Source organism: Ananas comosus, unplaced genomic scaffold (genome assembly GCF_001540865.1).
Source record: "Ananas comosus cultivar F153 unplaced genomic scaffold, ASM154086v1, whole genome shotgun sequence".
In the NCBI taxonomy this organism is placed as follows: domain Eukaryota; kingdom Viridiplantae; phylum Streptophyta; class Magnoliopsida; order Poales; family Bromeliaceae; genus Ananas; species Ananas comosus.
Window position 1 is genome coordinate 7,627 of NW_017893327.1, and position 18,603 is coordinate 26,229.

General features: G+C 35.3%; 2 long non-coding RNA genes across 2 annotated transcripts; one reads left to right on the forward strand and one right to left on the reverse strand.

Annotated features, from left to right (window-relative positions):
• Positions 1–2,921: 2,921 nt before the first annotated feature.
• On the reverse strand, positions 2,922–4,134 carry LOC109705594. Its single transcript, XR_002214802.1, has 3 exons — positions 4,071–4,134; positions 3,895–3,995; positions 2,922–2,981 (listed from the first exon to the last, which is right to left on the reverse strand). It is a non-coding gene; the product is annotated as an uncharacterized LOC109705594 (long non-coding RNA).
• Positions 4,135–17,443: 13,309 nt separating this feature from the next.
• LOC109705603 lies at positions 17,444–18,448 on the forward strand. Its single transcript, XR_002214803.1, has 2 exons — positions 17,444–17,677; positions 17,810–18,448. It is a non-coding gene; the product is annotated as an uncharacterized LOC109705603 (long non-coding RNA).
• Positions 18,449–18,603: the final 155 nt, after the last annotated feature.

Genomic DNA, 18,603 nt, shown 5'->3' on the forward strand with positions numbered 1-18,603 from the left:
CCGACGGATTTTAAAAATCCATATCCAAACCCGAACCCGGCCAAAAATCTGAAACCCGAACCCGAACTCGAACCCGAAAATTTGAACCCGAAACAATTATTTCTTTTTTCAATATTTCAAAATATATTATATTAAATCTAAATTTTTAAAATACAAATTCAAATATAACATCAAATTTATATATATATATATATTATATATAATACAAAATAAATTCGGGTTCGGGTCGGGTTCGGGTTCGAGTCGGGTACAATCAAAATTCATATTCGAATTCATATCCGTCGGGTTTCTATTTTTAATATCCATATCCATATCCATCGAATATATCCGTTTCATTCGGATTCCGATAAACTTTCGGGTATGCATACCCATTGACATCCCTAAGAGAGACTGCTGTATTAGATAGATGGAAAGGCTTTGAATGTTTTCGGTTCTGAAAAAAGCAATACTACAGATTAAAATTTTAAATTTTGAAACAGGGCGCGATGCTGCGGATATAAGAATAGTTTAAAATTTTAAAATGTTTAATTTTGAAGCTATAAATTTGGAAATAAATAGTATAAATTTTTTAAATTAAATATAAAATTTCATATTTAGAATTCAGTTGTGGGAGACATTATAAATTTTAACAATGTAAAATTTCATGTTCAGAATTTAAAATTTAGAATTTAAATTTCGATATAGAAAATTTTAAATTTTAATAAAAAATTTTGAAAACTATATTATTATTATTATTATTATTATTATTATTATTATTATATATGTATGAGGGGAGGGTTTTAGAGACGTGTCATTCCCAAGAGGAATTCTACACTATCACACTTGCACCACGTCATCAATAACAAGCCAATCAAATTCCTTCTTTTCAAACGAATGTACAATAAAAATATTTTTTTATAATAATAATGGGACATATACTTCTAAAAAAAAATATTTAATTAATTTGTTACACCACCTTACCAATATACCCGTTGCATTCTAGAAATTTTCCATTCCCAAGCCCTCTTTAATTTAGAGGAAAAAAGTAGAACCAAAGGGACCAAATGCACCCATCATTTTTCCTTGCACCACACATATTTCTACAGTCAAGGGTCTATGGTGAACCGGGTGCACCAAATATCTCTGCAGGCCACATGTCAAGTAATATCAGCTGCACTTACCGAGAAATACAGCCCACGTACCTTTTTTATTTTTTTGAATTTAAATTTAGAGAACTAGAATTTAATATTTAAGATTTTAATGATTCATAAATTTGACACTTAAAATTTGAGATTTAAAATTTAAAAACTCAAAAATAAAATTCAATATTTAAATTTTGAATTTTAAAAAATTTATAATTTATAATTTATAATTTCAAAACTAAGACGTATGATTTAAATTTTAAAATTTTAAAATTTGAGGCTTAAAATTTTATAATTTTATAATATAAATTTTATCTTGTATTTTAAGTTAAAATTTTGAAATTTTGATCGCTCTCTCTTTCTCTCTCTCATCTCCCTCGGTACCGGCGCTCTCTCTCCTCCCTCCCAACTCACATGCCACGCACACGAGGAATTTTACACTATCATACTTGCATTACGTCATCAATAACAAGCCAATCATCTTTCTTCTTTTCAAACAAAAGTATAATAAAAATACTTTTTTATAATCATGATGGGACATATATCTTTAAAAGGTATTTTTTGATTGATTTGTTATGCCACCCGTTGCACTGTAGAATTTTTCCACGCACACAGGCTTTCTCTCTCCTCCCCCATCCCCGAAACTCTAGCTCTCGCACTCACTCTCTCTCTCTCTAATATTTAATAATAATATTAATTAATTTTGACTTTTTTTTTTTAAATTAATCACTTGAAAATGACTTCTTTTAGAGACATTTCACATCACTTGTACTTTTATTGAGAATTAGGCATTTCCGAAAACAAAAAAAAGACAATGACTTTTCTCCCTTTTACTTTTCTTGACCAATGTATGTCACACCTCGGAGTAACCCAACCCACTTGATAGCGTGCAACCCAACCAAACTCATATTTATATAATATACAAATTAAATATAAAATTTATTTTAAAATAAAAATATTTTAAAAAAAATTAAAATCTTAATTAGATGGATAAATTTTAGAAGAGAATTTTAATTAGTAGGTTAGGTAGGTGCTCGTGACATTTTAGATTTTTTTTTTCTCTACTAGAGAAACTATAATTAAGTTTTTTTTTTTTCTTAAGAATATTTTGGATTTCTTATTTTATATTATCCTAATATATTATTGAAGTATTATTTATAACTATCTATTATTTTTCTTATTACATCAAACGCTAATTTGAAATTTTACAACTTACAAATTTTACCACTTAAAATTTAAATTTAAAAATTTAAAAATTATACGTCTTAATTTTCAAATTATAAATTTTAAATTTTTAGAATTCAATATTTAAATTTTTAATTTTTAATTTTAAATTCCGAATTTTAAATTTAAAATTTTCATATTTAAATTTTAAATTTTAAATTTTATATGTTAAAATTTGATAAGTGATGAGTGATCCAGGCCTAAACCTGCAGGAGGAACCATTTCAGTTTGGGTAAATCGAAAGTGGGATATGGACACAATAAAGGTTGTTGTACCAATAGTGTCACGCCCCGGATGTCTCGTTCCCCGGGCACGCCGACAAATCCGCCGTATACAAGGAATTTTTCCTGTATACGAAGCGTCAAAAGTACCTGTAAATATACAATACTACAAACAGTAGCATAGAGCTGCTCAATATACAAAGCTAAACAACTGAGTTTCATATACATAGTCCAAATCCAAAATACAAAGCTACTCGCACCGGCGAGTTAAACAACTATGTACATAAACTCTAAAATAGCAATTACCTGCAGTAGGGGGGTGCCTCTAGCTCTGTCAGTCGGGTAGGGCTCTACCTCGCGACGCCCTTGCCTCGATCCTGATCCGCGGAAGGCGCAGTAGCCGAAACCTGTGGCTCTGCAAAACATAGGTAACAACTGGGCGTGAGAACTACTGTAAAAACAAGTAGTCCTCAGTGGGTACCGCCCAAAACGACATCGGTCACCCACTAAGTCTACAGAAGAGAGTAAGGATAGAAGGAAAAGCAGGAAGTACTCTCTATCGCTATAATCCACTACACTATCATGCTCTACATTAACCGACTGTAGGAAATGTCAAATCTGACCCAATCCAATTGGGACTGTAAACATACCCGTCCCTGAGACTGTGAACACACCCGTCCCGGCTCAGTTGCGACTGTATAGCTACCTCCACACTAACCAGTCCGTGGATAGCAAGTCCAACTAGCCTGAGCGACACCAACGCAAAAGCACCGCGCCCGCCTCCGGAGTGGCACTCGTGGGAGCTACCCAACCGAGTATGCAGCGTATCTCTGTCGAGCTCAAACAGGCTCTCTAACTCAAGCCGAAGTCCAGTAACAACTCTGACTAGTCTAAATACAACAAACAACGTGCCCTCGGCACAATCCGACGCCAAAACGGCGAACCGGGCCCACCGTCAGTCCCGACGGCGCCCACTAGTACGAAACAGTCTAAACGACCTCAGAAAAATTCACTCGGCATACCAGCACGAGCGTAAATGTATTCTAAACTACCTGGAGTACTCGTCTACAGTATGCTGCGACAGTACAATTCTATAACGGCTCCTAGAGCTAAATCAGGCAGTTTAATACATATGTCGATTCCAATCGCGTTTTCTCCTAAGTTTAAACCCAGTCCAACATGTATATTTAAAAGGTAATAATCATGTTATATATGCAGCATTTATCCAGGATATCATTATGAAAAACGAACTACAACATGATTTACCGAACAGAAAATCATACATGTCGACTATTACTACACTTAGGAATAAACCGATGTAAACCCACCTTAGTCGCTAATTCTGGCAGCAAAACACCCTCACAGCTGCAGCACCACCTGCTGGTCGATCTACACCCTCCAAATCCGGGAGTCGAGCTAACACCACGCTCTACAAAGCACAAATCACCGTTTCAGTCCCAAAATTCGCAACAGTCAGGTACAGCACGGATTCGACCAATCTAACCTCAACGAAATCTGGCAAGTAAGGGCTTCGTGGATTCCTCTCGAAGTCCTGAATCCAGCGAATCAAGCCTCGTCGAAATCCGACGCTCCTACGTCGAGTACGAGCCGAAACGCCAACGGTCGACGCTGGAAATCTGCAGGGACAGCAACTAGCTCGAAATTGAAAAAGCTTGGAAATTAGGAAGCAATTCTATGGAACACCCACCTCGACGGCGACTAGCACTGGCGCGACGTCAAGAACGGCGAAGATCCACGCTCGCCCGGCCTCCTCACGATGCAACGGCAGCAACCGTAGGTTCGAACGGCTCTGCGGTGCGACGTCGACGGCGAAATCGGCTCCGCGGCGGCGTCCCTCGCGTGCTTCCTTGGTACGGCCGAACGAAAGAGAAAAGGAGAGAAGAGAGGAGATAAACTCCTCTCTCTCTCTTCCCTGCATGCATAAAAGAGGGGGGGAGGTGATGCCACATGGCATTACACATACTCACACATGTGCACTCACACACACACACACACGTACCCTCACACACACACTTATATATATATATACTAAGTGTAGGGATACTAGTATACTACAAATAGGGCTTGGTTTTATTAAATCCCATGCTCAATCATTTTTATTCATTTATTTTTAAATTTTAATTATTAAATTTTCATTCATGAATTTTAAATTTTTAACTTAAAACTGAAGGTCAAATTTAAATTTTGAGATTTTAAAGTTTAAAATTTTAAAATTTTAAATTTTGGAACTTAAAAGTTTGAAATTATACGTCATGATTTTTAAATTATCAATTTTAAATTTTAAATTTTAAAATTCAAAATTTTATATTTTTAAACTTAAAATTCAGTGCAAATTTTAAATTTTAAAACTTTTAATTAGAATCAGATTTGAATAAGTAGGATTTTACGATTTCTGATTTTGAATCTTGAAAAATAGAAAACTGATTATAAAATTTAGAATTAGATTTCAAAAATGAGATTGCCAAATGCTGTACTAACGGCATGTTCGGTTTAAATTATAGAAATGTGATTTTTATGTAATTGATTTTAAATTATAGAATTGATTTCAGTTAATAAAATTCAGAGCAAAATTTATATTTTGAAATCATAAAATTTTAAAATTTTAACACTTAAAAAATTTTAAATTATACGTCTTAATTTTCTAATTATAAATTTTCAATTTTTAGAATTCAAAATTTAAATTTTTAATTTCAACTGTGAATTTTAAATATAAAAGTTTTAAACTTAAATTTTAATTTTAAAAATTTTAAATTTTAAATTTTAAATTTTGAAAAGTCATCGAGGCGTACGACGTTTTTATGAAATCTTTCAAAGAGGAATTCTACACTACCACACTTACACCAAGTAATCAATAACAAGCCAATCATCTTTCTTCTTTTCAAACAAAAGTAAAATAAAAATATTTTTTTACACTCATGATGGGACATATGTCTTTAGAAAAAATTTTTTGATTGATTTGTTACGCCACGTCACCAATATACCTGTTGTATTTTAGAATTTTTTGCTTTCAAAAAGCTTTTTACGTTGTGCAGATCTGGGATGCTGGAATAGCATCATTTCCTTCCACAGGAAGGCACGAGTCCCCAAATGGGAAGCCCTGTGAGGAAGGAATCACACACATCATTTCTTCCTCCCACGGGAAACCACAGCACGGGCCAAAGGCACACTTTCCAAAAACTTTTGTAGCTCGGGAATCACATCTGCCAGTTGTAGCGATCGAGATACTGCAAATTCGGAGGCCCGGGAATCAAAGGTAGTACAAAAATTGTAAATTTCGACGCCAGTCCCGAAATTGTAAACACCATCCAGTTCCCTTGGGATTATCAAAATTTCTCAACATAAATTATACATGAGTTTGACTGGACTACTATCGATAGTAAACTACTCGATTTATTATTACCGATTTGTTTTTGATGATAGAGCTTCCAAATCGACGATCGGTATCGTTGAACATGATCTAAACCATCTAAATTATCTCCAAATCAAATTTTATGATTTTTTGGCATTACTAACTGAACGATCAAATGATTACAAAATCTATAATTTTAATGACTGATATAGTGCGTTTGCTCGTTTAACGGTATAGAAGAGTTCAAATCAACTAAATTTTTATTAGAAAATTCTTTAAACTATATAAAATAAGATCTAGACTCTAGATCTCAAATATAAAAATTGTATCATCACCTTTTGAAGGATGTTCATTTCCAGCCATTCATTTTTTTGTTCGCTTGATGGACAAGTGAACAATATCGAAAATGTGTGAAATTTGATTTCCAAATAGTTTAAATAGTTTAGATCATATTTAACGGTGCCGATCATCAATTTGGAAGTTCTATCATCGAAAACAAATCGATAGTAAATCGAGCCATTTACTACCGATAGTATTTTAGCAAAACTCATATTATTAAATTATAATTAAAAAATAAAAATAAAATTTTAAAATAAAACCAATGCGCACCTGGTTCACCAAACAAAATTCCACTGCTCTCCCCGTTGGGAGAGCAACGGTACAGATGGGCCCCATATTTTCTCCCTATATAAAGGGGTTGATCCTCCACCATTCCATCTCCACTTTCCGGCATTCATTCTTTTGCACATTCATTCTTTTGCACTTCATTCATTCCCTTGTTCCACACCATTCATCCTTCACTCCACACCAATCGGAAAGTGCTCACCGGCAACAGATTGACCCTCTTCTTTTGCACTTCATTTAGTAATGAATTTTTTCTCCTGTTTCTCGTCTTCTACCAGTAGAAAACAATAAGGAAAATTTCTTTTTATTTATCTTTTCTCCATTTTACTTACTTTTTTTTACGTATTTTTATTTATTTAATTTATTTTTTTTTCATGCAGAGAATAAAAAGAAACAAAAGCTAAGAGATGAAATGACCGGACAATATCGTACCGAAGAACTCAGATCCGAAGTTCTAAAGAATTGTGAGGATTTTTTATCGGCGGAAAATGCAAAGATGCACAGGGAGCCTGTAAAGGACTTCGCTTTTAGTGTGGGAAAAGTTTTTACTGTATTTGTAGCGGTAAAGCGCTTTTTAAAATAAGTTGTCTTTAATTATATTGTTTTTTTTTTCTTGTGTTCCTATTGTTTGTTAGGATAATTGTAGTTCTAAACACTTGAATTGTTGTGTTTCTATTGTTTGTTAGGATAACTGTAGCTCTAAACACTTGGATTGTTATTGCGTTGTTTTTTATTTAAATTTCAACTAATCCTAGTTATATTATTTTATGAAATTGCAGAACACGACACTTCGGATTGTGGAATATTTTTCTTTTTATTTTATTGTAATAAGACAGGTCGGCGGATTGAGATTATTACAATAAAACAAAAAGAAAATTATTTCGCAATCCCAAGTGTCGTATCCGGCAATTTCATAAAATAATATAACTAGGATTAGTTGAAATTAAAATAAAAAACAACACAACAACAATCCAAGTATTTAGAGCTACAGTTATCCTAACAAACAACAGGAACAAAAAAAAAAACAATATAATTAAAGACAACTTATTTTAAAAAGCGCTTTACTGCTGCAAATACAGTAAAAACTTTCCCCACACTAAAAGCGAACTCCTTTACAGGCTCCTTGTGGATCTTTGCATTTTGCGCCGATAAAAAACCCTCAGAATTCTTTAGAACTTTGAATCTGAGTTCTTCGGTACGATATTGTCCGGTCATTTCATCTCTTAGCTTTTGTTTTTTTTTTTTTTCTCTGCACGAAACAATAATAAATTAAATAAATAAAAATATGTAAAAAAAAAAGTAAGTAAAATAGAGAAAAAGATAAATAAAAAAAAATTTTCCTTGTTGTTTTCCACTGGTAGAAGACGAGAAACAGGAGAAAAAATTCATTACCAAATAAAGTGCAAAAGAAGAGGGTCAATCTGTCGCCGGTGAGCACTTTCCGATTAGTGTAGAGTGAAGGATGAATGGTGTGGAACAAGGGGATGAATGAAGTGCAAAAGAATGAATGCTGGAAAGTGGAGGAGGAATGGTGGAGTGTATTAACCCTTTTATATTGGGAGAAAATATGGGCCCCACCTGTCCCGTTGCTCTCCCAACGGGGAGAGCAGTGGAATTTTGTTTGGTGAACCAGGTGCGCATTGATTTTATTTTAAAATTTTATTTTTATTTTTTAATTATAATTTAATAATATGAGTTTTGCTGAAATACTATCGGTAGTAAATGGCTCGATTTACTATCGATTTGTTTTCGATGATAGAGCTTCCAAATTGATGATCGGCACCGTTAAACATGATCTAAACTATTTAAACTATTTGGAAATTAAATTTCACACATTTTCGATATTGTTCTCTTATCCATCAAGTGAACAAAAAAATAAACGACTGGAAATGAACATCCTTCAAAAAGTGATGATACAATTTTTATATTTGAGATCTAGAGTCTAAATCTTATTTCAAATAGTTTAAAAAATTTTCTAACAAAAATTTAGTTGATTAAAGCTCTTCTATACCTTAAATGAGCAAACGCACCGTATCGGCCACTAAAATTATAGATTTTATAATCCTTTGATCATTCAGTTAGTGATGCCAAAAAATCATGAAATTTAATTTCTAGATAATTTAAATGGTCTAGATCATATTCAACAGTGCCGATCGTCGATTTGAAAGCTCTATCATAAAAAATAAATCGGTAGTAAACCGCTCGGTTTACTACCGATAGTAGTCCAACCAAACTCTAATAATATATATATTATGCTATTTTAAAAATATATGTAAAATAATTTAGAATTTAGTATTTAAAATTATTTTACATATATTTTTTAAATCTTATAAAATATATATCTATTATATTAAAGTAAAATTAAAATGTTAAAGTACAAAATGGTGCACCGAGCGGGAACGGTGGCCTGCGTGATTATTACAGGACAGTATACTAAGGTAGCGTTTGGTTCGGGAACAAAGGGGAGAATAAGCTCTTGTTCCCCCCTTTGTTCCCAAACGGTATGTTTGGTTCCCGGAAACGGTAATTCCCGAAAATCTGGAACAAGCTGGTATAAGACTGGAACTGTTGTTCCACCTGTTTCGTGGAACAAGCTTGTTCCTTGATGAGAACAAGGTTAATTAAAATCTAAATTTAATTTTAATGACAGTAAATTATTAATTAATCTAATTAATATATTTAAATCATTATTTATTACTTTAATAATTAAATAATTAAATAATTTATTATTTATAATTAGATAATAATAATTATTAATTTAATAATTATTATTAATTATTAATAATTATTATTCTTAATAATTAGATAATCAATATTATTATTAATTTATTATTTATAATTAATTTATAAATAAATATTAATAATTATTATTATAAATAATTAGATAATCGATATTATTATTGATTTATTATTTATAATTAATTATTAATAATTAGATAATGAATATTATTATTAATTTATTATTTATAATTAATTATTAAATAATAATAATTATTATTTATAATTAATTATTAATAATTAATTTTTTATTTATTTTTAAGTAATATTTTGATGTTAACTAATTACATAATATAATTTTAATTTCAAATTATAACTCTTATTCCTCTTGTCCAATCTAACCATCCAAATACTATTTATCTTATTCCTAGGAACAACTCAATTTTCATCCAAACGTAAAATTAGTCTAGTTCCTGTTTATACCTGAACTTGTATCTATCCCTGGAACTAGCAGTTCTTACTTATATCCGAAGCAAACGCAGCCTTAAATACTTTTTGACCACTCCCGGGACAGTGTACTAAATCCCTTTTGCTACTCTCGGAAACCTACTCCGGAAATCTAAGTTATTTTCCAGGGTTTTCAACAAGTAACGAATATTCTAGTTAGGGATGTCAATGGGTATAGATATTCGAAATATTACCCGAATCCGAATCCGAATCCGAATCCGAACGGGGCGGGTTTATCCGAGCTAAACGGGTATGGATTCGGTTAATGGTATAGAAAATAAAACCGACCGGGTTTGGGTCCGAGTACGGATTTTAATTTGATTTTCGGGTTCGGATTCGGATTTTTAAAAACTCGATCCAAACCCGACCCGTTGACATCCCTATTTCCTGCTAACTTTTATTACTTATTAGTTCTTGATGCGAAGCCCGAGGCCTCGCTACAGCATTCCTTTTAATCTTGAAAATTGAGAAAGCTTTTGTCACGGGCAAGAAAACATTTCTATCTTAGAGAGAGATTCCTTTACTTTTTCCTTACATGAAGAGAGAGAGAAGAGAGAGGGAGAGAGCAAGGTAATTATTTAAAATATAATTTTATATTTTATATTTTATATTTTATTTTAAGTTCAAGTTTCCTTACATGAAGACAAAGAGGCCTTAGTAATTGTAGGGTCCTACCACATTTATCACATAAAACTATACTAACCTGCATTAAAGCTTCCTCCATTTCCGAATTTTACCGCCTTAAAAGAAAATCCAAACGCGAAAAATTTACTGCAACTGATAATCAAAAAGAAAGATCTGATTAGAACATTGAAGGGCATAATTCATGAGTAGTCCCAGAGCTTAGGGCAAGTCATGCCATTGCAAGAAATGATGGAAGTTCAGGGGCTAACCTGGTTAAAGTGAAAAATTAATGACCATATGACCATTAACCAAAAATTACAGGGACTATAAATAATGCATTTTTAAACCCTTTTGAACTAATGAAGCATTGTGAGAAATTCCTCTATTTGTAGAATTTTTTAACTAACACTGTTTGTTTCTTTTTTTAATTCCTCACTAAATAAGACATATATTCAGGTATAATAACTAAACTGTGAAATAAATTAGATAAGGCTTAATTGTTGAATAAGTTAGAACACAAACACAGCTGTATCTAACAAATGTGGATTCCTACAACGAATTTCCGTTCTATTTCTTTTCTTTTTTGGGCTTATTTGAAAAAAAAAATAGTTGAAAATGTGAATTAAACTGAAAATACTAACAGCAAAACAAAATTGAAAACCATAACTTTTTTTTAAAACGTAATTCACAATAGATGAAAACCCATTATTGGCTTGTGGCATGCAGGATAATGAATGAATTAACAATTAGTGCATGCCAAACCAAAAAAGAAAAGAAGTTAAGGTAAGAAAAGAAATAACATCAAAATGTGATTGACAATTTTTTGATGTTCAATAATCCAAAAGCTTGACAGTGAACTAATTATAAATTCTTAATTCTCGGATAATAAAAGAGCTTAAACTAAATTTACTAATCCAAGACTCCAAGTATTGATAATTCAGATTTTTTGTGCATAACAACCAACATAGTGAAAACATTAATTTACTAAGCTACGAAAAAGAAACTTCCCAATTCCCATAGAAGGAATTATGACTCTATAATGCTTAATATGGATCTAATGTGCCACAGTATCACCTTGAAATCAAACGACACATACCTTTGGTAAAAAATCTGTAGTGTTCCTGAGCTTTAGATAGGATTGGCTTCAGTATTAGTGACTGGTCGACATCTCTGGAGAGTGTCGGACTGAGTCGGAGTCAATTCCGCACGAATTGGATGCAGAATTGGACTCGACGCACTCAAATAAGCAAAACTGGAGTTTTGCCAGTTTCGGACGCCCAGAACATTTTTAGGGTCGCCCAGAAACGAGTGTTGAATTTAACTGAAATTGGAAGCCAATTCGGATTCCATGTTCCGGGCGCCCAGATATGGGTCCGGAAATTCGACATCGTGAATATTGCTTGCTTCGACGCGTGGCAGGCGGTAGGTGAGTTCCGCCGGAGCCATTTACGGGCGCAACACACCGCGAGCGGAGAGTCCGAGGAGCCCGGTTTGTGCAGTCGGGATGTTCTGGTCGCCCAGAACATGGTTCCGGGCGTCCAGAAACGCCCGTTTCTGCTGGGACACTGGATAGCAGCTTGAGTTCCTGAGGCTTTTTGGATCATTCTAACTCACTATAAATAGATGGAATGCGCCCCTTTGCTGCTCTTTTCCTCCCTTCTTCACAGAGAAGCCTCTTTTAGCATCTCTACCCTCGGATTTGCCTCAAATTGCATCAAACTTCCTTTGATCCAGCTTGATGGAGTGCTGATTCTGCAGTTCTTCAGCGACGACCTCCAATGTTTTGGCTCGTGCGCGACGTAGGAAGGTCGGATTTCGACGAAACTTGGTTTGCTGGATTCTAGACTTCCAGAAATCCACGAAGCCCTGAATTGTAGATTTTGGTTGAGGTTAGCTTGGTCGAACTGAGGTTTTTCTGGACTGCTGTTGGCTTTGAGCTGAAAATAGGATTTTTGAGCTTTTCTTAATGCTATCTTTGTTGGCAGTGGGATTTTGGACCTGAGTTTGATCACCCTTCAGTAGTAGCTGGATTTGGATCTGTCCTCACCCGATTTGGAGATCATTAGGTGAGTTTTGACATTGGAATTGGATAAATCCTAAGCTTAAGGCTGAAATTGATTGTTTTATTAGATTTTTGGGTGTATTGTAAATCCAGATTTTGTGGGGTTTTGTTGCTGGTTTGGAGGTTTTTCCAGCAGTGTTGCTTATGATCCGAGACCATCTTGTGCCAGGATTTGCACTAGAGGTGGGTGTATCATCGGTTTTGCTCCTAAGTGCATGTTTAGTCGACATGTATAGTTCGATTTTTGTATATCATGCTTTAATTCATCGATTAGCATCTTAAATGTAATATGAATGTAGAAGCATGCTGAAATGAATATTTATATTATACATGTTGGACTTGAAATTTGACTTAGGAGAAAACCTGCGTTTTGACCCGTCATATGCTTAAACTACCAGATTTAGCTCTAGGAGCCGTGATTCGACTGTATCGTTGCAGCATCAATGCGATGGATATCTGAGATAGTTTAGAAGGCATTTACGCTCGTGCTGGGATGCTGAGCTTATTTTTCAGCAGAGTTTAGGCTGTTTCGGGTCGTTGGGTGCCGTTCGGGTTAGCGGTGGACCCAAATTCTTGTTTTGGTCACAGATTGTGCCGAAGGCACGTGGGTTTGGTTTGTAGACCTGTTTTGACCCTGTTCACTTGACTTTGGCTAGTTGGAGCCTAATTGAGCTCGACAGAGATACGCTGCATACTCGGTTGGGTAGCGCCCACGAGTGCCACTCCGGAGTCAGGCTTTGTGCTTTTGCGTTGGTGTCGCTCATGCCAGTTAGACTTGCTCTCCACGGACCAATTAGTGTGGATAGAGCCTGATAGTCGCAACGGGGCAGGGACGAGTGTATTCACAGTCCCGGGGACGGGTATGCTTACAGTCCCGATTGGATTGGGTCAGATTGGACATTTTCTACAGTTGGTTAGTGTAGAGCATGATAGTGTAGTGTTTGATAGCGGTAGACTTTATCCCTGCATTTACTACTATTCTTGCTCCCTTCTGTAGACTTAGTGGGTGGACCGATGTTGTTTTGGGCGGTACCCACTGAGGACTACATGTTTTTACAGTAGTTCTCACGCCCTGTTGTTACTTCATCTTTTGCAGAGCCATCGTCTTCGGCTGCTGCTATTGCTGATCAGGATCGAGGCAAGGGCGTCGCGAGTTAGAGCCCTACCCTACGAGCCGAGCTAGAGGTGCCCTACTGCAGGTAGTAGTTTTGTTTGAGTTCATGTACTTACCTATCTTTAACTGGCCAGTGCGAGTAGATTTTTGTATTTTGGATTTTGGGATATGTATATGGAACTCAGTTGGTTTTCTTCTGTTTCTCCTAGCAGCTCTATACTACTATTTGTAGTATTGTTTGATTACAGGTACAGCTATCGCTTCGTATACAGGAAAAATTTCTTTGTATACGGCGGATTTGTCGGCGCGCCCGGAAAACGTGTAATCCGGGGCGTGACAAAATCCGACCCTTACATGGTTGGCATACCCCTTCCCAGCAAACATATTTCGGAGAAATTACTTAAACAGGCAAATTCAGTTCCAGAATACAACTTCATTTAAGAACCAATCACTAGAAAGTAAAAGTAAGTTATGAACTTGCTTTTTCAATGCTGATCTGATAATTTGGGCTTGAAGAGGTAGAATTTCTGCTTGAAAGTTCAAACTCCCAGCTAGGAACATAGAGACCAAAAAGCAAGCCAACCGATAGTGCAGAAAGTAGTAAAGTGGCGATCCTTCAGGTGAATAGCAGATATTATATTATATCCAGTTACTTCTGTAACGACAAACGCACAAATGGAAACAAAATGGCGAACACAAAAAACAATCAAACCACAAACAGAAATGAAAGAACACACAGATTTACGTGGAAAGCCCTTTGCAGGAAAAAACCACGGGCGAGAGAGGAGAGAACTTCACTATCGAAAACGAAAGGGAATACAATATTCTTCAGATTACCACCAACCACGATCACACACCTCTAGGGGAAAAATGAAGAGAAAATTCATAACGGGTTTCGGATCCGATCCGTACCGCGGGGGGCTCCGCCCCCCGTACCCCCTGGCGAATGTCAGTGGTGGGCTACGGGCTCGGGCCCAGGCCCTCCGCTACCCACCACGGACATTCATTTTTCCTTCACAATTTAATTTTCCAATTTGGTCGCACCGCGAAGCTGTCGTCGAGTCGTAAACCCGAACCTAAGTCGATAATAGATTTTGAGTCATATCTAACAACTTCAACCTCAAAAAAGGGTGGATATATGAATCTACTTTACACATGATGCAGAGTAACCATTTACTAAGCTAGTCTAAGCACGAAATGGAAGGGATACATTGCAAGGTATTTTTTTGGTAGGGCAAACTTGGGCTGGAAATGGAGACTAGAATGATTCACTCCCATATTGACGTTTTGGTTAGAGAAGTCATTTTTCCATTACCATTCCTTGGTGGAACAGGCCCCATATCTTGAATCCAGCTATGGCATGTATGGATGATTAGTGTTTCGATTCAAAAACATAAGGATTTGGAGGAAGAGAGGACGGATGGGGACCTGATGTAGAGATCGGTGACGTCGAGGGAGAGCTGGGCGTGCTAGAGGGGATTCTCGGCGAGCCACACGGCGCGGTCGTCGCGGCTCCGCCGGAACCCTAGATGCCGCCGCCGAGAACTTCCTAAGTCACTCCTACGCCACTGAGAGCTCCTCCGCCGGAGACGACAACGCCGCCGCCGCCGCCGCCGCCGCCGCTGATAGGGATCCGAGCTTAGAGAGGGAGAAGAGAGGAGAGGTGAAGGAGAGGGGGAGAGTGCGAGCGCGATCCGAGCTTAGGGAGGGAGAAGAGAGGAGAGGTGAAGGAGAGGGGGAGAGCTCGAGCTCGCACTCGCGTGGGATGGGGGGAGAGATAGGGGGAGGGAGAGAATGAGAGGATGATCGTGTGAGTTGGACAGGTTAGGTGAGGGTTCGGGTTAGGGTTAGGGTTAGGATTAGAATAGTATTAGATTGAAAATAAATGTATTTATAGTATAAAATTATTAGTCGGTAAAAATACATAGCTTAAAATAATTGCCGCTAAAACATAATTAGATAATAAGAAATAATGGCCGTTTCATAATCGCCGCTATTAAATTGCCACTAAATATTTGTTTTGTTGTAGTGAACGTCTTTCATTCTTATATGTCAATCATGTAGGTTGTCGACATTGTCTCTTGTTATTGGGCTTTTATTCAAAATATTTTCTTCCATATTCTTGTCCCGTCTCTACTTACTGCTTTTTTAAACTTCAAATTTTTTCCATGTTGGTCATGATATATTTATTATTTTGTCATGTAAAAATTTTCATATTCTTGTCCTGTCTCTAGCAATCTGCTGAATTATTCTCTAGCAATCTGCTGAATTCTTGTCCTGAGCTTGTAGTTTAGAAGCTGTTCAGAGAGCTAAGCACTTCTACTGGAATTTTAACTCACAGACATTAATATTTCTGTTTTTTCTCAAAATTTTTCAAATGAATTTCACCAATAATAGTCACTAAATATGAATTTTTGTGTGTGATTTTGTTTCTTGTAAGGAATGTCTTGAGATTCAGGCGATTGCACTTAACAGGACATATTTGCATGTTCACTTCATTGTTCTCTTTTGATATGTGTGTAGAAGTTTTTATTTTGTTCACTTAGCTGTATAGTTCCTATTCACTATAAAGTTCTGGTTCACTATAAATTTGTTACAGAAATAGTATCAATGCCTCAACTCATCTTGCGTATTGTCAGTTTACTGAAAGTGGTTTTATTTTTTGCAGGATATCGCTTAGCTATGTCAAATTTACAGCGAAAGCTACGTCCAACCTACAGCTTTCGAAGTGAAACAATAATGGCTTGAGCACTTAGAATTTGAAATTTTTTCGAGATAATAGATGTTTAACGTCGTTTAGAATTTATTTTTATTTGGTTAGAATTCAAACAAGCATTTTGTAGTTGAAACTCATGTATGAAATTTATTTTTAATATTGAAACTGTGATTTATTGCAAATCATGATTTCTCTTTAGTAATGAATGTTTTCTAATTTCAATTTATTGGAATATTTAATTGTGGATCAAGCGTTTTTATATATATTGCAATTGCCGTTATAAGTCTTATTTAGTATTTATTTAGTATACTTTTAGCGGCAATTATAATTAATTATAATGGCATTTATAATTATTGTTATTGGATAGGATTTAGCGGCATTTGTTTAGATTTTTACCAACCGTCCAAACAAATGCCATAATAACTTTTACCGGCCCTACCATTAGTGGCAATTACTACAATTGTCACTAAACTATTTAGAGGCAATTGTAATTGCCGCTATTTAAGAAAATAATTACCACTAAAAGTTAGTTTTGTTGTAGTGATCGATGATCGCCTGTTGCCTGCACCGTCGCCTTTCGCCAGCCCGAATGCCCGACCATCGGTTGCTCTTTTTTAATTGAAACAAATTTAGCTCCAAGTGCCTTATTTTAGCTAATGTCAGAAAGCTGAAATCATCCTCCAAACTATTGATTTCCGTCTAGCTAGATGCTATTATAAGGCGCATTAGGTTGAGGACAATAATACAACAATATATGTATAGTTTTATTCTTTTCATTATCTATTCTATAGAATCTTAAGAATACATTGAATTGAGTCTAGATGGTACTAATCTGCACCTTATAGTTTTTCTGAAATAAATTTATATCATGCAAATATATTAGAATTAAAAGATTTATGATTGGTCACTGCACCCATTTAAACATTACATGCCTAGTTTCTTGACAAAAGATTAAATTGGCAATAGGTACACCCTAAACCGATTCCTATAAAAATGTGTTTGAGCTTTTTTCTACCATTTCAATTCTCTTATGCTTTATGTATTTTTATCAGAAAAATTACCTCTATTGCTCTATATACAACTTGTCCTATGATCTAGACATTCAAATCTATGCTCTTGCTGCTATGCGGATCTTCTGTTTCTTACTTGCTTTTGATCTGTCTTCTTTAGGGCATGTTTGTCCCTGCTATTAAAGGTCAAGGAACTAACGAGCAACAACAGAAATGGATACCACTTGCCTATAAATTGCAAATCATCGGATGCTATGCTCAGAACTTGGTCATGGCTCAAGCGTCCAAGGCCTTGAAACAACAGCAACTTTTGATCCCAAAACTGATGAATTCGTCATTCATAGCCCGACTCTAACTTCAAGCAAAGTGAGCAGTGTTTTGTTGTTCCTTGGATCTTGGACAAGAATATGCTTATGCTTCTGTTACCTTTTGTTACTCACAGATGGCTTTCTTTTTTATGAAAATTTATGATGCTTGTAAATGTAATGTTGTGAGCAGTGGTGGCCTGGTGGTTTGGGAAAAGTTTCTACACATGCAGTTGTTTATGCACGCCTTATAAGTTGTCTTTAATTATGTTTTTTTTTTTTTTTTTCTTGTGTTCCTGTTGTTTGTCAGGATAACTGTAATTCTAAACACTTGGATTGTTGTTGCGTTATTTTTTATTTTAATTTCGACTAATCCGAGATAGTTATATTATTTTATGAAATTGCCGGACACGACACTTGGGATTACGGAATATTTTTCTTTTTGTTTTATTGTAATAAGACAGGTCGGCGGATTGAGGAGGGATGATCGCCTGTTGCCTGTACCGTCGCCTTTCGCCAGCCCGAATGCCCGATCATTCGTTGCCGCCGCCGTTGCCGCCATTATGTCGAGGACGAAAATGTTTCCTTTTATGATAGTATGCTATAACCACTTGCTTGTAATCATTAAAAAGAAAATTGCTTGTAATCATTAAAAAGAAAATATGTGAAGAAGGACGAAATTATTATAAGTATGTGAAGAAATGGCGAAATTAACAGAGCATGATTTCGTGTAATTTTGGTTAATGCACTTGAGTACATTTTTCAGCTTGAAGTTCTTGCTGTAATCATAAATGCTTAAAAATTACAACCTCAATGATAATTATTTTATTTATCTGTTTATTTATTTCTTGGGAAGCTATCTTGATGATGAATATGAAGCAGGTGGAACAAAGAGAAAAATTAAACAATTATTAGCTTGTAAAGAAATTGTTACTACTTTCAAGAAGTAATGTCCAAATAGGAGATATGTAGGACTAGCTCTGATAC